We start from the raw sequence: 23757 nt of genomic DNA, 5'->3' as shown, positions 1-23757 counted from the left end.
AATAATGTTAACGGCATGTTGTATCAGCAAGGAAAGGGGGGGGGGGGGGGGGGGGGGGGGGGGGAATTCAATTTGATTGGCTCTTTAGGAGGTTCTGATTCTAGTTTCATGTCAAATTTCTCGGACTTGAATTCTTAATTTATCACCTTAATCTCTCATCTATCATTCGTCTGTGTTTTATTTTCCAGATCAAACTTCACAAAATGTGGACAATCAAAATATTGTATTTCATTCTCAGAGACGTGTCAAAAGGTCATTTTTCTAATGGTTTGAAAAGATGGATATACATCAAATCTAAGTACTTAAGTAATTCAAGTAATTACAAAATCATTATAATTACTGAATGCTCTCTTAGCCGCCGGTGATATAGATAACAACATCAAGGTATCGCCAATGTTCAAAAGTGTTTCGCTGGCTATGCTGCGGTCTGTAGACAGGGGTCAAAGGATTTCAGGCTCATTGAATTCCAAATGGGGATCCCGCTAGCTGAGTTGGTAGAGAACTCGCTTCAAAAGCAAAGGGACCAAGATCGATCCCGAATACAGTCGAGGTTTTTTTTTTCCACTCAGCAGTGATTGGGTCCAGTGTCCTATCCAAAGGGTAGCAAGCAATTGCTATTGTCCGTTTCACGCTATAGAAACCGGGATAAACTCCGACTCCATGAGCCTGGTGGCTCTGAAGGACTACTTTTGACTTCCAAATATCCTTAAGGTATCAAAGGCCCGACCTATTTTACTGGTGTATTGATATCTATTATGCCATCTCCGTCAGCCCCCTTGCTGCCTAAATTATCATTCTGTTACATCCTGGAGCAGAATGTCATTAACTAATATTACCTCTTATATTTTTTGCATTTTCCTGAGAATTTGTGTTTTATCTTTCACTACCTTACACTTATTTTCTCTACAAAGACGGACCATCTTGCTCAAGAAGTAACTAGGCGCCCAATGAGATGCCAGAGACGTTGAAAGCGAAGAAGAAGAAGAAGAAGAAGAAGATGATGATGATGATGATGATGATGATGATGATGAAGGAGGAGGAGAAGGAAAAGGAGAAGGAGGAGGAGGAGGAGAACAGAAGAAAAAGAAGAAGAAGAAGAAGAAGAAGAAGAAGAAGAAGAAGAAGAAGAAGAAGAAGAAGAAGAAGAAGAAGAAGGCGGAGGAGGAGGAGGAGGAGGAGGAGGAGAGGAGGGGAAAAGAGAAGAAGAAGAAGAATTGCTGCTCATGAAAAAAATATAAAGGTTAATCAACAATCGTTTAAGGGTTATATTTATACCTCAACCCGGCTTCAAATCTCCTATATACGTAATTTGGCTGACACTCCCCTGGTAAAACAACTAACGGCACTGTAACAGTGATCAAATTACATGACGTAATTGTCATGTAAAGGAACTAGGGAATACGTCATGGGGTAGAAAGAGGCTTGCTGATTTCTACTACTGCGTTCATTGTGGAATGAGAGAAGTAGCGGTGATTGAGTGGGGTACTCTAGTTGTAAATCGATACAGGCAAGGCAACTTTCCCGACAAGTTTGCTGACGGCTGAATGATTCTGGAATATAGTTTGTGTGCACGACGATGGCAAGCAGGCAAGTTTCGGGATAAAGAGGCAATCGCGAAGGGAGGCGATTTCTGGTTCCTACATCCGTCTAATCGCTGAAAAATCACATGCATTTTGTCATCTCGGCGTAAATGTTGACTCTATGGATTTCTTTTTTCTTCGTGCGATTCTGTATTGAATTTATATTCTTGAAGGAATACTTCGTTTCTTAATATTCGTTTCCTTTCAATTAAAAGATATATATATAAGCTGTGTCTTCTTTGAGAACAAATAATACACGTTCTTGTCATTTGGAGATTACTAAAAAAAAATTTCAGTTGGCTATCAACTCTGAGATCGTGGAAAGTTTTCATTAAAGGTAAGTTTATATTTACATTTTCCCATAAAACAAATACATTTGGCATAAAAAAAGGTATGAATAGTTTAACCTCCCATTTTCTTTTTTGTGAATTGTCCAATTCATATTTTGCGATAATTGTCCGTGTATATGCCTTTTTTATTGAAAGAATGGACATTCCTTCCTCTCCCCATTCTCTCTCTCTCTCTCTCTCTCTCTCTCTCTCTCTCTCTCTCTCTCTCTCTCTCTCTCTCCCTCTCTCTCTCTCTCTCTCTCTCTCTCTCTCTCTATCTAACTTACGAACACACATCTATACATACATCCATACATCCAACTATACATCCATCCATCAATCCTTACATATATACATATATACATACAGACATATACATACATGCATACATATATACATATATACATACATACATACATACATACATACATACATACATACATACATACATACATACATACATACATACATACATACATACGTAATGTGTACGTACGTACGTACATACATACATACATACATACATACATACATCATACATACATACATACATACATACATACATACATACATACATACATACATACATACATACATACATACATACATACATACATACATACATACATACATACATACATACATACATACATACATACATACATACATACATACATACATACATACATACATACATACATACATACATACCTTCATCAATAGCACACAATAAATATGCAATTTTCAACTTCTTTTTTTCTTTGAAATCAGAAAAATGAAAATTAAGACAAGTTGAGTGTCCCTAAATTACGTCGATATTGAATATAAAAATGTGTGGCTATAATTTATTTGACAAATCCATTAAAAAAAAAAGTTCACACCATTGAAACCTAGTCCTACGTATTGATCGCTGTACACGTAAAATCTTGTCGTATTCAATTGTAATCGAAAAGAGAGATTTCATGACTATCATATTATTTGTATTCTATCTTCTTTTGTTCTCTCTCACGCTCACTCTCTCTCTCTCTCTCTCTCTCTCTCTCTCTCTATCTATCTATCTATCTCTCTCTCTATTTATCTATCTATCTATCTGTCTATCTATCGTATCGTATTTAATCGTATCGTATCGTATTGTATTGTTTGAGACCTAATAGGTTCTAAAAAACATTTAAAAACTCTGTGTAGCTTTTATGCGTGGATACAATTAATCAATTATATAAATAGTATTCAATGTAAATTTATTGATAATATTGAGAATTAAATATCTAATACATAAATAAGTGTCAAATTCAATATTCGTAGTATAATTAACTCCACATCCATTTGGCATTTCCATCTTGTACACTCGAGAGGTTCAAATAATTGATATACAAAATACAATAATATCCAATGTCATGTTGCTTTATTCGTCAAAATCAAATATTGTGTTGGTAAGCTCTTTATCAATGGCAATTTTAAAAATATTAATTGAATTAAAAATGATTGTCTCAAATTTTAGATTATTCCAGATTTCTTTGAATTAGATTATATCTATCCTCCTATTATCCCTCTTTTCCCCGGTTCTCTATTTCTTTCTCTTTCTCGCTCTTCATCTTTCCAAATCCTCTCTCTCTCTCTCTCTCTCTCTCTCTCTCTCTCTCTCTCTCTCTCTCTCTCTCTTTCTCTCTCTCTCTCCCTCCCTCTCTCTCTCACACACACACACCCACACACAAACACACACACACACACACACACATAAACGTTCTATCTATCCATTAATTCTCTATTCATATATCTCTGTAAATTGAATATTGAATATTGGAAATTATTATTTCTTTTTTCTTACGGTTGCCACATTGTACAATTCATATTTTATTAGTTAACTGCGGTACTCTGGAAAGACAAGTTTTTCAAAGTTTGGCCAGTGAATATGCCCTTCAAATATCGATCGATTTAAATGACCTTCATCTCAGAAAAAAACTCTCAAACCTGAGATCTAGCGAGGTCCCAAGTTTGGGAGTGTTTTCCAAGATGAGGGTCAATTAAATAGATCGATATTCGACCGACGAGTTTTCTGGCCAACTTTTTTTACATATCTTTCCGGATTACGGCAGTTAATCGGTTGAGGGCTAACACACACCGGAGACTGACTTCAACGACCCGGCACTGCCGTCTTCCGGATAAAAACGTCGGGCACGGACAAAATACTAAGGATAAAGAATGGAGCTACTAGATCTACCCATACCAAGCTCGAAAAAAATGGCAGAGGACGTCTGGTGCTAGTATGGGTAGATCTAGCGGCTCTTCTCTTTATTTTTAGTATTTTGTCCTTACCCGACGTCTTTATCCGGAAGACGACCGAGGACGGCAGTGCCGGGTCGTCGGACTCAGTCTCCGGTGTGAGTTAGCCCTAAGCAAGCAATAGTTAAAATCAGGAGTATTTTTACAACCGTCTGCTCACATCAGGGCGTCTCAGAGTCTTCCAGTTACAATAAAAAATGAATGTATTACAACTGTCATCTGCTTCCTTTAATATTTCATCAGCATCTAAATCACACTAAATAAAGTCAATCACAACAAAATGAAAATGTTTAACATAGACATTACTGTAACATTCTGCTGCTTCTCAACAACAATAACAACGACTACTACTACTACTACTACTACTACTACTACTACTACTACTACTACTACTACTTCTACTATTACTACTACTACTACTACTACTACTACTACTACTACTACTTCTACTACTACTACTACTACTACTACTACTACTACTACTACTACTACTGTTGCTGCTGCTCTGCTGCTAATGATGATGATCTACTGCAACTACTACTGATAAGACTACTAAATGAACATATTGCCACTACAAAAATGCCAAAATTGACAGCACTAACTGGGAAGATAATGGAATCAATGTGTGATAGAAAGCAGTATCGTCCAAAATTCTGACGAGTCCCTTCAAAAGATGACATTGATATGACATGGAAATTATAGTGTAGCGATAAGGTTTTGTCATTGATACGCTTATGATTAGGATCATAGCATATAATGCAAACATTTTGATGGCAAGAAAAACCACAAACATTGTGACTCAATTGAACAGGGTTTTGAATCCCAAGAGAGCGATAAGATTTTTAATGCTCTACAAGCGCGAGTTTAAAGACTCATTTTGTTGTCTTTCAGTTTTTGGATTTTAAAATCAAAGCATCTAACAAACGTTTGAAATCGGCTTAAAACTAAATTGAATGTTTTTGACAATCTTGTGTGCTTTCATAAACTTCAGATTACAACGGAGCTGACAAATGTGAGCTTTTATATAGCGCAATACCCAGTAAATGTTCTCAACGCGCTTTAAAATGGTCCAAAGCCTCCATCAACACCTAAACATGTAGGACGATACATGATGCATGTAGTGTTATAATGTTATTTGCATGTAATATTTGTGACATTAGCTGTTTGTCTTCACAAAAATCTGCTACACCAAAACGCCACAAAAAATGAAGATAAGATCCTTATTCTAATTATTTTTACTCTAAAATTCTTTTTTTTTTACATCCGTTCCACAGATGCCGTATGTCTCCCCTTCTTCCTTGGTGCTGATATGATAATATCTTATATTATAAGAGAGTCGCAAACGCAATTAAATCCTTAAAAATAAAATATTTCCTTTGATGAAGGAGAGTTTGAATGCTCGATCTTAAAATATAAACTCCTGATTTAACATAATTTTAACATTAATAACATTAGTCTCTAATTTAATTAATACTTGTATAAAATATTTGGGTTTTGTGAGGGGTGGGGTTTAATCTTTTATCCCCTTTTATAATTGTTGATGACCAATACATTCATTATTTTTCACACTGTTTCAATTTTTTCCATCTTACTACTATACCTTCCAACAGCCACGCCCCCCCCCCCCCCCCCCGAAAAAAATCAAATTTCGACAAATTAGAACATTGTTGAGTTTGAATGGCTATTCTTTTTTTAATTTCGATAATAAATTATCCGCTCAGTATGAGCAATAATAATATATATATATATATATATATATATATATATAATATATATATATATATATATATATATATATGTATATATATATATATATATATATATATATATAATATATATATATATATATATAGTCATCACCGTGCCTAAAACCAACTAAAACAAAAGAAACCGACGTGCACATATTTGCAGGTCTAATAACCGAACGCAATCATGTTACATTGTTGTAATGTGCAACATATTGCGTTGGTTTAAAAGTATTTCCATTACATTAATGAGCCGATAACTATTTGGGTTCTGAGACCTGAAAATAGGTACAAGCCGATCGAAACCTATGGAGAAAATTCGTTTATCTTATCACCATAGCCCAGTTTAACGCAATAACAACAAGTTTTCATACAAATGGAAATGTGGGTTCAATAGATACTCATATCAGCATGCATCCGGCCTTCTAAATCTTAGCTTGTAATAATATATTGATTATGTAACAACGCTTGTTGACATAACGGAGAACAGCGTAGCTAATTTCCATTTGAACATATATCGAAACAAACGAAGATGCAACAATGACGTCCAAGAGATGCTTACTTTACTGGGGAAAACAGCGATTCTTTCATAACAATTGCACAAAGGATCGATCATAAGCCTAACATGATCCTTTTCTGGCAACCACTTTAACCAGTTACCTGCCGTACTCTGGAAAAACACGTATTTAAAATCTTGGCCTGAAAACTCGTCCTTCAAAATATCGAACGTTTCAAATGACCCTCATCTTGGCAAAAACTCTCAAACCTGAGATTATTATTTGAACACATATTTACATAACGTAATTTGATTTGTTTATGTTTAACCCTAGAACTAATAAGTGGGCTTGCGCGTTACAGACCATACGTACTGATTGTTAAGAATTCCCGTCCAAATACCATTTCAGCCAAGACATGGCAGACGACATATTATTGAAATCAGCAATGACTCGTCATTTAGAAGGAAGACGATCTAATTAAATTATTTTAGATCTTAATAATGAGTTGGACTGTCCGCAGCGGCCAGAAGTGCAGCTATTTATAATTTTATAAACTGATGAACAATCTTCAATCTTCAATGGCTTGTATTTGCAAAAGCCCCATGGGCCCATCACTGCAAATGTTCAGTTACAGTACAGTCAAAACATATTACCTTGACGAACTAGTGCATTCAAATCTGTTTTGAAAGTTTCCAAATATTCGTCCATAATGCCCGGTGGCAGGACATTCCAGTCATTTATTGTTAGTGAGAAAAAGCTGTGTTTGTATGTGCCTGTCCTTGTAAATGGTTGTATGTATTGTGATGCATTGCGTCTCCGTGTGGCGTATCTATCGGATTTGCTTTTTATGTAGTTTGTGGTGATGACGGGTGCGTTTGGGTCGTTGATGGTTTTGTGTAAGGTAACAGTACGGGATACCTTGCGCCGGTTTTCCAATGGTTTCCATTCAAGTGACAGGAGGGAGGACGTGACACAACCTGGGTCTCTGGATTTGCATCTGGTTGCGAACCTTGCAGCTGCTCTTTGTACCTTTTCTAACTTGTCTATGTCCTTTTTCTGTACAGGTCCCACGCAGCGCTGGCATATTCTAGCATTGGCTCGATAAGCGATATGTACGCCTGAGCATTGGTTTATGTTCCTTTTGAGAAAGCCCAGCATCCTACTTGCCTTTGCTGTGATATGTTCTATATGGGTTTCCCACGTTAGTTTCTTATTGAGACCCCCCAAAAAATAAAAGAGAAATCCACAAGGAGAAGCACTAGGATTACTTTCGTGAAACAATTGTGTTGGAACAAATGACAAGAGCCACGATATGTTGTTGGGCTCAACACATTTGGCAATTCCTGAAAACTAGTCTGACAACAGGAAAAGGCAGGAAACGAAGGGACAAATTAAATTACTCATGAAAGACAACAAAGGATCAACTGACCTCAGCCGTCGCACTGTCACAAATATCAAAGTAAAGTTTCACAACGCACCGAGAACAGCATTTGTCTAAAGCAACGTTGACACATAGTATATTCTCTGGGGCAATATAAAAAGAGACCCTTCAACACCATCAATCAATACAATAATATAAACACGGCTTTAGAACGCCACAAACACCCATTTACATAAACAGGTGAAATAGCCACAAACAGCTACCTTCAAAACCAGTTTATTAGGAGCGTTTATTCACGGGACTTGCTTTTAATAACTGTGTACTCTCATTCTCAAACTAATTTCGCTGATTATCCATTGTCAATAAAAAATTATGAGTGTTATATTTTCTGTTGAAATTGATGATGAATGAGTTTGAAATCGATGTGTGGGGAGGAGGGGAGAGACCAAAAAAAGTTCTCTCACGATTAAGAAGGTCTAGAGTTATTTTCAAACATGTTACAAGGTCTTCATTCCGTTCTAATTGTGCAGAGGATTTTTAATTAGACAATTCTATTTTCCACCAGACTTGCAAATAATGTTATTTGAGGAAAGCAGTTTTCATTTTCGAACCAAAAGTCAAAACAAGAAAGTAAAGAAGAGACTGTCGTCGAGACTTTGTTAGTGTTGCAATGATGTTGCCAAAACGTCAAAGTGATCTCACATTTATTCACATTACTTTATTTAATTGAAAATAACATTCCGCAAATTGAAAAAAATATACACAGGCATAAATAATAGAAGTTATTGGAGGGTTTAATAAAAGTATTCTTACTTAGATTTTTGCGTTGAATTTTTGAACTCGTTCCATTGTGATGGTGACTCTAAAAAAATTCCCTTTATTCATCCCATAGAGGAAATTATTCTCGAGGTCTATTCCAAGGGGAGACTGGGATAACCTAAGCGTCAGCCGCATTGCAGTGCCGCAAATTGAGCTAGGGCGAGATGACTTGCTCAAGACCACACAGCGCAGCGGCGGGTGATAGAACTCGGTACCTTTCGGGTACAAAGCAAAGACAGTATCGCTGAGCCACGCTGACCCCCCTAAAGCTCGTTCCGTGATTTGGACCTCTTTCAAATTTCCACACGCAAGAGTACTAGTATCCTATTGAGACCTATGGAAGCTGGGAAAATTGAGCAATCTGTCACAATTACCAGACTGCCACGAATGATAAAAGCACTCTTACATTCAAAGTGACGGGAAAATGCAATTCATCTCTGTATTGAGCAAGTAAATGATGGAATCCATCCCATGTATTTACTTTTCTCATTGATTTGTCTCTCAGACTGTCTGTCGTTGCCCTTGACCTTTTCTATTGATCAAAAGACACAAATCTAGTTTACAACCGTTTAATAGAATTATATCAGTATATCCAGTAGAGAACAGAATGTCCAACAAATATCACGTGAATTTCAGCAACAAAAGCATCTATTTTTCTACCCTGCCCATTCATGGCAAATGGTCTAACCTAGATCCATACATTGAGAACTTATTTTGGACCATCCATTCATAACTTTTTGTACAGAAAAGCTGAGAACTTGCCATAGGTAGTCATCTGAAAAAGCATTAATTTAGTCTATTGTATTCATTTGATGTACTGAGAGCGCTTTACAAGGGGTCATAAGCCAAAAACAACACTTAACATAAAGAACAAAACATGACGCTTGTGAGCGAGGCGCTATTACAATGTTTATTCACTCCAGAAACAACGTTGTAACTGGCCAAGGAATATTTTACACCTAGATTCGGTGATAGAATGTGAATAAAGAGCAACCTTGCACCCCCCCCCCCCCCCCCCCCCCCCATAGCGGAACTCGAACCTTGAAGCTTTCGGTGTCAAGGTGAGTTACGCTACGGAAATGTTTATATCATATTCGTACTTAAGTGTGCTGAATAATGAGTTTATAAGAAAAAATATAAAGCTTCTTTGGCAATTGAGTAATGGAACACACTTTGATAACTTGATCTCAAAAAAGTTAATTTTTATGTTTATATTCCGCATTCATTAAGATGTATTATTGGTCTTTTTCCGGTGTTGTTTAGTTTGTTTTTATTTCCTTTGGAAAAGGGCTTTTATAACTCAAACTGTCATGGGCTCATTATTGTAATGAAATACTCTCAAACCAATGTAACGTATTGTCAATACAACAAAGCCTAAATCAAGTCCGTAATTACGTTAGGTAATGTTTACTTCGGCGCCTGAATTGTAACTTTTTATCATTTGCACAGTGAATTTTACTACCCCTTAGTATTTATGTAGCCACATTATCTACAAGGATACAATTTGAAATTTACAGTGACCTCACAGGTTTGAGAGTTTTTGCCAAGATGAAGGTCGATCGGTATTTGAAGGACGAGTTTTCTGACCAGATGTTAAATATGTATCTTTCCGGAATACGGCAGTTAACTGGTTAATTATATTTTTAGATCTAATTTTCCTCTAAATTCATAGACCTTCAAGTTGTAGATTTGCGACTTTTGAGGATAAACATTTATTTTATTCTTGTTATATTGTTTAATTGTGCTAATAATATTTTGTTGATAGATCAATGTAGATATTTGCAACAAAAGTTATATGTTCGTGAGGCGGTATTAATTATATGCGTAAAATGGTCTCCAGTCGGTCTGCAAAAACGATAATTGCCTTACATAATCTTTTGACAATCACGAGTAATGTCAAACACAATAAATCTACATTGTTGAATTTTAAACTAGTAGAAAATAAAAGGCGTGGCAGCTCTTTCAGTGTGTTAAATATAGCTGACATATTAGTCACGTGCATGACCTAAACAACCCTTCAGTCGATTGATGGATGACTGAGAACCCAATGTTTGCTTTAGTTATCTTTAAATGGTTGATAAATTGTGCTCTCGAAGAGCTCTGCAATAGATTATTATTATAGTGGTTATTACCAAAATTGTTAGGTATCTCCTTACTTCTAAATTGGTTATAAATTATGCTCTCGAATAGCTTTGCCATACGTCATGATTATAGTGGTTATGGCCAAAATGATTAGGTATCTCCGTGGTTATTTACATCAGATGTAATTTACTGGTTCGTGCTTCTTCACCTTTACAACGTTTTAACCTTTTCTTCGAGGATATTTTTTTCATTCATTTTTTTGCGACTGGACTTATTTGACGCTATTAGTCGTCTGGTGACTGTCTCCCGCCAAAGTCTACAATGGAAAATAATTGCTCAACAGATCGCGCATTTTCAAGTTCGTGTGTGTTTTTCATTTCATTTATATTATAAAAATAAAGAAATCATGTCACGTGAACCTCTAAAACAACCACTTCAACCCCCCTCCCCCCCCCCTCCACCTCCCCACCCCCCCCCCCCCCCCCCCCCCCCGCCCCCTTCCCTCAAAAAGAAATCATCGATAGTAGACTCTTGTACGCACGTGTGGGAAATTTCAAGTGTGAAAGAGCTGTGTGGCTGGCCACTGTTAACAATGGCGTCTTATAGAGAGGTTTTTATATGATTGTACCACCATAAGGCAAATCAATTAATTTTCTAAGCTTATGTTTGCTTTCAATTTAAATCGTGAGTTTCGCATATTTTAATCTCCTCATTTCCATAGTAATAGAGCCCAGATCCCGCTAGAGATCTCTATTGTTCGCAGTGTTGCAGATTCCGTTCTGATCTGCTTGTTTGGAGACTTTTGCCACTAGTTGATAGAGTGGTTTCGTGTGTATGTACTGCTCTGATGTCTTACTAATTCTGCAATATACGATGAATGAAACACTAAAGACGAGTGGAGCAGTGTGCTTCCTATCCCATCATTGTTATGCGTATTCGCTTTAACGATCTTTCATCATCTTTCCATCGTCTTTAGTGTTTCATTCATCATGTTTTGTTGACAAAGGGGAAACCTGAAACATCCAAAACATAAGTCTTCGTAAAGTAAATTTAAGCTTCAAGTACGTTTTATTATTGCTAGTTATTCCTTTGAGCTTCAGGCAGCAAACATTTGTAACATAACATATTTTGAGGTAACGAAGGCTGTAATTGAAGTGACACTCACTCAATCGTCCCTATTCATCTCCTCAAACCAATATATCAGGTCTATCTGTCTTTATCACTAACTCTGCAATGAATTTATCGTGCGGCGCCTTCGGACCAGAAGATCCAGGGTTCGAAACCCGCTCTGAGTGGATGAGTACTTGGCCTTTAACAGCGTTGCCTCTGTCGGAAAAAAAAATGTAATACCACCTAAGAGCCGCCATGTTTCGTCCTACATATAAAGTGTTGCTTCTGGCTAGGGACCCCTTGTAAAACGATTTGAGCACGTTTAGTGGATATTGCTCTTTATAAATGCTCCAGTTTTATCTCACAATGATAAAAAACAATGACTGATCTTATTTACAATCACCGTTATATTATATTGTATACTATATCCATCTTCAGTCACATTGCCCTCATAACGACTGAATCGTACGTGATTTGCCTATGTGTATTCATCGATCTTTAAAAACATTTTAAAAGATAATAGGTTATGCATTTAACATTCTCCTTCAAGGCACGTATCAATGACTCATAACGTCTTTCAACGTCACAGCATTGTTTATAACCATTCTTTCAGGGAGAGAGTAAAATTTGAATTATTCATAAAGAAATAATGGGACAGTTTTTAAGCCATTCAATTTAAAGATTGTTACAACCCAAGCCTTCGGGCCTCTTGTGGCCTTGCCATTTTCCAAGCCGGGGATGGTAGTGACAATGATTTAATCATTACAAACGGGACTCAATTTTATCTAACTTGACATCAGATTTCAACGTGATCACCAAGAGAGCAGTTACAATAATGCGGCTCTGGCATCAGTGACGTTAGCACTGCTGTCTTGTTGATAATAACTTGGCCTTTAGTTATAACGAGATATAATTACAATATACTCGTATTACAATTTGAAAGACGTCTGGTCTTGTCGTGGAATGATTAATTTCTATTTGATTAAAAACTGAATCAACGCCGATTTCTCATTTTGGCCGGGGAAAAAAAACTTTTACTTCATGATTCATCTATCAATAAATCAAGATAACTCGGCCCCAAGATTGTCAAAAAGTCTTAAATCTGAGACTCTATTAAGTTTCATTGAGACTTTGACAAGTTGGCGTCATCCTAATCTGTCAATAATATTTGAAATAAAAATTCGCTGGGAATTATGATAAAAAAGTTGTTTTGCCAGTTTACGACAGAATGCTGTGGAACATTAAAGATTTGTTTTTCTTGTGTTCTTCAAATAGTGCATCCCTTACATAGTATTACTCCCTACAAATGTCAACACACTGTAATAATCGCCTCTAAGAATCTCATGTCATGGGCTATGATTGATTTTATAATCTATCTGTTTTTATGTTTTTTTTAAGATAGAAGCTATTAGCCAATGTGTCATCTTCAGGACATGTTTATGTTAGGTCTTTTTTCGTTGTTAGCCTCGTTGCTATAAAGTTTCCCAACTCTATTGACAGAAATTTTATTTCCTAACCAATATCAGTATTACATTTCCCCTAACCAGGTCTGATATTGGGGTGTTCATGACATAATCGATCATGCCATTGAGGTTTTGTATTGAGATATAATCGTAAACGTTAGCAATAGCAATTGAATATTATTTTTTCTGTTCCAATTCAAAATGTAAAATATACACCCATTAAATCATTAAAACAAAGTATTTTAGTTTCTGTGAGTGATCAGATATATGAGGCTGGAGTTTTTCTGTCACATGAATAGACAATCACAACAGATTCCAGTCCTCTTAATAGGACGCAAGATATGACAAAATACATATACGGCAGATTATATATATATATATATATATATATATATATATATATATATATATATATATATATATATATATATATATAATATATATATATATATATGTATGTATGTATATATATATATATATATATATATATATATATATATATATATATATATATATATATATATATATATATATATGAGTGTCCCGTTAGCCCAGTTGGTACAGCACTCGTTTCACACACAAAGGGACAGAGATCGATCCCGGGTGCAGTCGAAAAAATTGTTGACCCCCCTGTCTATAGAAACCGGGATAAACTCCGGAATATGTATGTATTTATATATATATTCTCATCACAACTTTCGCATGGGATCGAGCGATATGGCGAATAATTTCATATCATACGCGAGCTTCGTGAGTGTGAATTAATATGAATGTGTGCGGAATTTAAGCCAATACTTTACTACATCCTTCAACATTACTTAAAAGTAGTCTATGATGTGCCTATAAATTTGATGCTTATATAGAATTTTTTTTAATAATTGTAAGATGAATTATAGCGTCATGATACACAAGTAAAATCAATGAGCCAAATCAATTACGAGATTTAGTTTACATTTTGATTTGTTTGAAACAAAAAGATAAATAGGCCCTCGGAATGATGAAAAGTTCATAGGAGCAGACCAGTTCTTGTCATCTTCTTTTTCCATTTTAACTAGTTAAGTGCCGGACTCTGGAAAATCATGTATTTAATAATTTGGTCAGAAAATATCGTCCAAACATCGGTCGATTTAAATTACCCTCATCTTAGCAACGACTCTCAAACCTGGGACGTCTCTGGTTAAATTGTTGAATATATATTTTTCCAGAATACGACACTTAACAACAAGTGTTAACAAGTTGTTCATATGGCCACCGTACCATTCTAAAGACACATAGAACAGAAACAGAGCTAGTTAGAGTGTATCTCTCATGATAAGCCTAATATTTCTTTATGGAATATATGCAACAATATCTACTATTATAGATCAATATACTTAGGGAAACCAAACTCGGATAAGCGATAATTACCTTTAATTATAAGGAGATGATACTAGGGTTTTCCTTGCGGGTGACGTAGGCTTACTTATGATAATGATAGGGGTGTTGATGGAGATTGTGGAGTGATGGAAATAGCAGTGTTATCTGGGTGATAATCCTGATAGTGCGTGGTCATTGTGTTGATGAAGATGATGATGATGATGACCATGATGATGACGATGATGATGGTGGTGGTGATGATGATGATGATGATGATGATGATGATGATGATGATGATGATGATGATGATGATGATGATAACAACATCGACGATGATGTTGATGTTGATGATGATGATGATGATGATGATGATGATGATGATGATGATGATGATGGTGGTGGTGGTGGCGGTGGTGGGGGGGGGGGTGGTGGTGCTGGTGATGACGAAGATGATGATGATGACGATGATGATGATGATGATAATGATGATGATGACGATGATGATGATGATTATTATGATGATGATGATGATGAGGATGATGATAATGATGATGATGATGATGATGATGATGATGATGATGATGATGATGATGATGATGATGATGATGTTGATGATGATGGTGGTGGTGATGATGATGATGATGATGATGATGATGATGATGATGATGATGATGATGATGACAACATCGACAATGATGATGATGATGATTGTGGTGGTTGTGGTGGTGGGGGTGGTGGTGGTGGTGGTGATGACGAAGATGATGATGATGATGATAATGATGATGATGACCATGATGATGATGATGATGATGATGATGATGATGATGATGATGTTGATGATGGTGATGGTGGTGGTGGTGGTGGCGGTGGTGATGGTAGTAGTGGTGATGATAACTTCAAAGAGATTAACTCGTACAAGTTATAATTTTCACTCTCTCAAATTTTTCATTTATATCGTCACATTTGCTGAATATCTTTTGGCATATTTTAAGACAAGCAATTTCAATTTCCAGCAACTATTTTATGTGAATTCTCGTTTGAAAGAATAAATATAATATTTAGATGTAACAGAGAAAAAATAAAATGTGCACACAAATAACTCATACTTATATGATTTTTTTTAAAGATGAGACAGTGAAACTTTCTTGAATAGATTTTGAAGATGGTACCGTCAGGATCCCGATGTCCTGATCAAAATCACAACGATTCGAATTTTTAATCAAGGAATCTTGAAACGAATAATGGTTTAGATATTTTTTTTAACTTTTCTAACTTTAACTTTACCGGTCAGCTGATCCCGAAATGCCCCCAATCTCGGAAGATTTGACTACCTTGAACAGTATAATTATTGCGAGGCCTCACAGCAGTACGGTACAGGACATCGATTACTTACTGTGATAATGAGAATATCGGGAGCGGCTGAGCTAAAATACTCGTACTTCTTTCTTTTATTTTTTTTTTTTTTTGTTTGTTTTGGTTGGGGGGGGGGCTTATTATTCGTTTGTTTGTTTCTTTTTGTTTTTTGTTATTTTTTTGTTTTTGTTTTTATGTTTTTTATTTTGTGTGTGTGTGCGTGTTTTGGGGGGAGGGGATGTATTGGTTTGTTAGACTTCTTTGTAGAAGGGGGAGTGTTTGTTTGTTTTTTTTGTTGTTTTTTTTGTTTAAAATGATCAAGTCGTATTTCCCCATTCCGTGGTCGACATATTTTGTTATCAGTACTGCTGCATGAGGTGGTGAATGTGAATAAGACGGATTAAAATAAAATGATTGATTAGTTTTTAGTTACGTTTTTTGAATTATCCAATGGTTATGCTTCTTCACAGCATTCTGATTTCGACTATTTATTTCGATACTTACTATTGGCACCAAGGAATTTACCCAATGGAAACCGCACGGTGCTCTTATTGGCTAACCAACCAGCGGCCTCGATGAGAAAAATATCCGCCATTGAGACATGGGCTGGGAATCGCGTTACTATAGTAAATAAGCGCTGATCGGCCGTTCATGAAATCTAAGAAAATAACTTCCTGATCGCTCGTTTAACTCAAAATTATTCAAAACGATGTCTCTAAAATGATATAAATGTGACTTCTTAAGGTTTTCTTCACGGTGAAAACCACACAACATTCTATTAATGATTACGTCCTAGGCAAAAAGGAATATTGACAGGTCGACCGAGAGTTGAACTCGTCAGACGACAAACATCAATGCGAAGTGTAGAGAGAGTCAAGCTCTTGTTTGTCTTGCCCTGTTCTATATTATAGAGAAAAGGATAAATAGTATAGCCTCGTTGTGAGTGGTTGCGTGTCATAGTCATGTTTTTAAATTGTTTCTGTTGTTTATGTGTGTAGTGATGATGTGGTGGTGGTGTAGTTGTAGTAGTAATGGTAATGATATGGTGGTGGTGGTGGTTGTAGTAGTAGTGGTCGTGATGATGATGTGGTGGTGGTGGTTGTAGTAGTAGTGGTAATGATGCGGCTATGTGGTCTAGTAGTATGACACTCGCTTTCGGATCGGAAGGTCCTGGGTTCGAGCCTCGCACTCGGCGCATAGTTGAGTCCTTGGAAAAGGCTCTTTACTCACATTCTCTCACCGTACTCAGGTGTAAAATGAGTACCTGGCCGTTAACAGAGTTGTCTTTGTCCGAAAAATTGTAATATCGCCTAACAGGCGTCATGTCCCGTCCTACATGTTAAATGTTGACCAGGGACCCCATGTAAAGCGCTTTGAGCACATTTAGTAGATATTGCACTATATAAAGCTCAATTTAAAAAAAAAATATTTCAATGATGATGATATGGTGGTGGTGGTTGCAGTAGTAGTGGTAGTGATGATAATGTGGTGGTGGTTGTAGTTGTAGTAGTAGTGGTAGTGATGATGATGTGGTGGTGGTTGTAGTAGTAGTGGTAGTGATGATGATGTGGTGGTGGTGGTTGTAGTAGTAGTTGTAATGGTGATGATATGGTGGTGGTGGTGGCTGCAGTAGTAGTGGTAGTGATGACGATGTGGTTGTGGTGGTTGTTGTAATGGTAATGGTAATGATATGGTGGTGGTGGTGGTTGTAGTAGTAGTGGTCGTGATGACGATGTGGTTGTGGTGGTTGTAGTAGTAATGGTAGTGATGATGATGTGCTGGTGGTGGTGCAGTAGTGGTAGTGATAATGATGTGGTGCTGGTGGTTGTGGTAGTGATATTGTGGTGGTGGTTGTAGTAGTTGAGGTAGTGATGATGATGTGGTGGTGGTTGTAGTAGTAGTGGTAATTATGATGATATGGTGGTGGTGGTGCGGTAGTAGTGGTAGTGATGACGATGTGGTTGTGGTGATTGTAGTAGTAGTGGTAGTGATGATGATGTGCTGGTGGTGGTGTAGTGGTAGTGGTAGTGATAATGATGTGGTGCTGGTGGTTGTAGTAGTAGTGTTAGTGATGATATTGTGGTGGTGGTTGTAGTAGTAGTGACAGTGATGATGTGGTGGTTGAAAAACACATTATAGGTTATTATAATACATGATTACACACATTCTCTAACTTCATTTTTTGACAGCTTCATTGTGCCATAAATATACGCAACAGTTCTGAACAATTCTATTGTGGATTTTGATATTGTTTGTTGTTTTTCTTGTGTCGTTATGTTGACATAGAGACCGAATTAATGGTAATGCTTACATTCCCAGCCCAAGATATAATGGCGCTGAATGCTTTCATTGGTGGACACCTTTTAGGCTTCGTACGTATTCTCATTCGTTTAATTCTATGATTGGCACTCAAAGAAAAGGATTTGATTTTGTTCAAGAATTTTTCAATATTTATTCAATATGCTCGGGTGTCCATTTTAATGGATAAAAAGCTATTAATTTTGAGAGCCATAAATTAGTACGGTATGCCAACGGAGGCCTTTTCGTCATCACCAAAATTATTTTCATATTTTTATCGCAATATGGTTGATTTTTTTATTTTTTTGCATGTCTGATAACGCTTTGTGCAAGAAATTTGCTTCATATTCACTATTTTTAGATGCGTAGTTGCCATACATACAGAGAGTCGGGGTTTTTTTCAATCCCATGTAAGTTTGTCGTTTTTGTGGCCTTAACTTCAACGTTGTAATTTCGCTTCCTTTATGAAATGGTTTGGAAACTTGATTCTCCACAAAACATAGCAGAATCGTGCGCCTCAAAGTTTTAAGTCTCTAATTATGCGCCATCACATTTTTCGCATTTTAGATTTATATCTAAGTTGCGATCGGAATGCCTGAATAAAATGGGGTTTGAAAAAGGGCCGTACGTACTCTCGTAGTTGGAGCGATGGTTTGATTCAATACAATAGTTTGATTACCAGAAATGGATCACTTATAAGACAAATTTAAAATCGTATCTAAAACTTCCATTTGCCTTTCTTGTTTCAACCCGTAACAGTTGAAGTTTGCTTAAATTTCAAACGGAGACTGACATGATATTTCTCCGCTTTTACCAAGAGGTGTTAATAAATAACAATGTGAAATTGAATGTAAGCTTCAATTTAATATACGAATACTGTTAAAATTGATGTTTCGGGTTTACCCTTTATCACACGAATGTAGTGTTTCATTCATCCGGTTTTGTTGATAAATGGGTAACCCGAAACGGCCATTGTATCTGTTTTCGTATACTAAATTGAAGCTTATATTCAATTTCACATTGTTATTTATGTCTTCGAGCTTCGAGCAGCAACATTTACATTACCAAGAGATGGTAATAACTTTGCATGACCGGCGTCCGAGTCTGAGATTCACCTTCCTACCTTATAGCCTTATACAAGGACTACTATGATGACGTATTTTTTTTAGTTTTGTGCAACGCCAAGTGTTGTCATTAGTAGTACTTTAGAAAACAAATTATCCCAGTGGTTGAACTATTTAATTAAACGCACGATTTGCTTTCTTTTGATTGTCTAGCCTTGTATTTTGACGTATTTCTTAAGCCAGTATTATTAGGTCCGAGGCATCTTGACAAGTTGTGGGTCATTTAACGTGTCCGATATTTAAAGTATAGGTTTTCTAGACAAAAGGAACAAAGACATGTGCCACTCTACCTCAGAATAACGGATTCCCTAAAGCTGTTTTGCCCATATAAATACAGGAAAACCCCAGGGGTTTAATATCAGTTGCTAAAATACTGGTATTCATAAAATCACTGTACACACAAGGGATTTCATATCAGTGAACTTAATATTGACCCAAGTCAAATCAGGGGGAAATTATGAGTAGTGGCTCTGTGCTATCCCCTCGCCTCTCACCCGTTATCAGAATATGGTATCATGGCTTCTGTGGTTATCAGTATCTCGGAAATGAGAAAATAATAATATCTTAACACTCATACACGACATGAAAACAGGGAAAGATACCATGGTAATGTTAAAACCAATCGATTGCTTTTATTTGGACGGGATGTGGTAAATGGATTCATATTGCTATTTTTTACACTTTTATATTTTACATCAATGAGACCATTGAATGGTGAAAAGAATAATTATTTGATGATTGACTGGCTTGGTCAATTGTCAAGCGTTAAAAGGAACAAATTAACCGAGATATGTTTTTGCGTAAACGCCATGTTGGAGACATCAACCGATTTACATAATAACACGGTTTCAGAATGTATGCAGTTGGTGGTTATGGATGGCTTAGACGTTTTTGAATGCCAATCGACCCATAGATTCAAAGAGTACGATTGGTTAAATTAACTAACAACTTGACATAATATAGACCTGCCAACTACTACGAAAGATTCGTAAAAATACAAATTTTTGGCTTCAACAGCAGAGAAAGTACAGAATTTTGACTCAATACAATGTGTTAAAAGGAAAACCTTAGTGTCACAAAGCATTTATTCAGTGTTTTAAAGGAATACAGGTAAAGGTAAAATATTAATTTGAAAAGTTAATTATAGTAACTTTTATTTCTTCCCTCTGAAACTACGAATTTTTAACATTTCAAGTCGGCAAGTCTGCATAATAACATCATCTGCAACAAAACCTCTGATCCAAAGAAGTAGATTAATCCTTATTACCTCAATGCCAGAAGCAAAGTAATTCTCCCTTGTGTCATATTTGAGATGGTCAAAAATTAGTTTCTCTCCGTTTCCACAGCGTAAACGGAAATAGAAATGGGAAGCAGAAGTCGTGCCGTCACACCTTCCTTTCTTCCGGTTTAAAAGTCCTCATTAAAGTGTGCAACCAGTCCTCCAGAGGACTGATAATATGTAGATTACATATTGAATCATCAGGTGGTATAACTATTTTAGTAACAGTAAAGGCGGATTCTTATGATTACAGGGCGTTAGAGAGCGAGGATGGATGATCTTTATTGACGACCAGCATTTACATACGCTGGAGAATGAGATGCCGTCAGCCTGAAAACAGACGATTAGTTGCACAAGGTATTATCCAGCCCGCCGGAGGACTGGGTTCATACTTCTAAGGATATTGGAACCAGTAGTTTGACATTACGCTATTGTTCCCTATTGCTTGCTATCCTTTGGGTTAGACGCCAGTCTATCCCAAAGTCCTTTCTACAGATCTAACAGACCGAGCTACCCAATCACTCCTGGGTGGACAGAGGTAGGGGGTCATAAAAAAACTCAACTTTACACGAGTCGATCTCAGCGCCTTTTGCGTATGAAGCAAGTGAGATATTGTAACCCTCGTTTTAAAATAATAACTAATATTTTATCACCCCTTATAGTTGCTCATCTTATATTAGTAAATCATCCATTCACTAGAAATGTGAGGCCTTGGTCTGATATTTTCTAATACTATTTACTGTAATTAAAGTACACATTCTACATTTCTTTATAAAGGGAACATTTCCATTAAATATGGCTACGCAATTAGAGGTCCTCAAGCATGGGCCTCGACTCGTTAAAATTATAATTAAGAATGGGTCTCTCATATCTTGGCGCTTAGCGCGATCGATGTTTGTTTTTATGAGGGGTCTGTCCACTACCAGAGTCCAGTTAATTAAAACTAGACTCCCAAGAGCCCAACCTCATAGACAGGGAATACACACCCACAAGCGTCGTAAGGAGCCTCATACTAATTATTAATAGGTGGGGAGATCTAATGAAATGGGACTATAGCAGATCGTCAGGAGTTGTTATGAGCTATTTTTATACTAGTTTGGCTTCATCACACTCGTACAGAACATGGGCACAACCATATATAGACACACATACTCACACACACACACACACACACACACAAATATATATATATATATATATATATATATATATATATATATATAATATGTATATATATATATATATATATATATATATATATATAGAGAGAGAGAGAGAGAGAGAGAGAGAGAGAGAGAAAGAGAGAGATCTGGGAATGACAAATGTATCTAATCATGAACATTAGAGATGCAACCTTCTGAATTCATCGCTTTTTATTTCGAGAATAATTATTTTGCACTATGATAACTATCCAAAGCACGGAGGGATTAACTGCAATACAAACATATAATAATATAAATACAAAAGTAAGACAATTACATAATTGATAAAATATTACTGCTTTTTCATAATACGAACATTGCTTGATTTTAGATAGGATCGCCTTGCATGTTCGGCATCATCAGACAAAACCTAATTCGAAAAATGAATTTTATATTCTCGACACTTTTAGATCAGTCGGCCACAAAGCACGTTGCTATTATGTTCAACCATTTAACGGCGAAATCAAATGTCCTTCAAATCACAATTTCCCCCAATCGCCTCAAATGACATGATGTTGGGATGAACTGATTACCAAAAATATGGGATTTTAAAGAGAAAATATGAGAGGTTAACCAGTGAACTGCTGAACTCTGGATAAACATGTATTCAAAAATTTGGCCAGAAATCTTGTCCTTCAAATGTCGATCGATTTAAATGACCCTCATCTTGGCAATCCTCATCTTGGCAACTATCATCTTGGCAAAAACTCTCAAATCTGGGACTTCGCGAAGCCCCAGGTTTGAGAGTTTTTGCCAAGATGAGGGTCATTTACATCGATCGATATATGAAGGACGAGTTTCTGGTCAACTTATTGAATATATGTTTTTCCAGAGTTCAGCAGTTAAGTGGTTAATAAGTCATTAATTTTATTCTCCTCGATAAAACATAGACCGTAAACTTAACTAAAGTTCAATATGTTTGTTTCAAATTTCGATACTGAGCACTCAACTTACCCCAACATAAAACAAAACCGTTGTAAGACAATGTGTAACATTTATCCGCTTATACTTATTTATATTATATGCAAACCTAACCGTTTTCACCAAGAATATAGTGACAGGCTTGTCAATCGGGTCTCAATAAAGCCCGAGTCGCGTTTTTGTTAATGCTCTCAAGGCAAAAAAAAAAGATAAGGCATTATGTTAAATTATACTCGTACATAAAGATATGAAAAAGTGTGTATGAAACAGTGCCAGACGAAGCAGAAAGAAAAATACAAGAAAAAAATCATCCCCAAAAAATCAGCCTTTCGTGCATTGGTAGCACGTCTGACCAATAATCTGGAGATCTGAGGTTCGATCAGACAGTCGAGGCAGACTGATTTTTTGGGATGGTTTTTTTCTTGTATTTTTTCTCCCCGCTTAATCTTGCACTGTTTCATACACTTTTTTTCAGATCTTTATCTAACACCAGAGCCTGCTCCCTTGTTTGTCACTCTGATATGACCGAGCACTTTGTCTCATTGGAGTGACATCACATTCAATAATTAAATTGTGGGCTTAATACATTCAATTTTTTTTTTTAAAGATACGAAATGGAAACTCTACCTGATAACTTAAGTATCGATTTAATATCTTTGGCAACAAAAATAAATTCTGAGCTTTGTTGAAATCATCTTCCAAAGATGCAGAATTTTTTTACCAACTATTTTACCCCCAAAAATGGACCTTAAGATACTCTAATCGATCTCACCTCCTTTTAGGCCAAAGCTCAACTCCTCTACAAACATACGAAGCAGACGTGTTGCTGGCCTGAAGTGTCTTTGACTCTTCTCCTTCGTTGAACAGGGACGTCCTCTTGAGTGACAGCCAGCCTATCGTCCTCAACAATCGATTTTATTACATAATAAAAGAGACAC

General features: G+C 36.4%; 1 protein-coding gene across 1 annotated transcript in view; it reads left to right on the top strand.

Moving 5' to 3' along the window:
* Positions 1-1606: 1606 nt before the first annotated feature.
* Positions 1607-23757, top strand: part of LOC144963708 (uncharacterized) — a 45225-nt gene continuing 23074 nt past the window's right edge. Inside the window, exon 1 of the mRNA XM_078897661.1 lies at positions 1607-1917. The gene's annotated coding sequence lies outside the window, so the exon portion shown is untranslated. The remainder of the gene's footprint in view (positions 1918-23757) is intronic.

Source organism: Berghia stephanieae, chromosome 2 (genome assembly GCF_034508935.2).
Source record: "Berghia stephanieae isolate SIO BIC M18660-M18661 chromosome 2, UCSD_Bste_1.3, whole genome shotgun sequence".
Taxonomy (NCBI): Eukaryota; Metazoa; Mollusca; class Gastropoda; order Nudibranchia; family Aeolidiidae; genus Berghia; species Berghia stephanieae.
The sequence above is the reverse complement of the archived record's forward strand: the minus strand, read 5'-3'. Positions and strand labels throughout refer to the sequence as shown.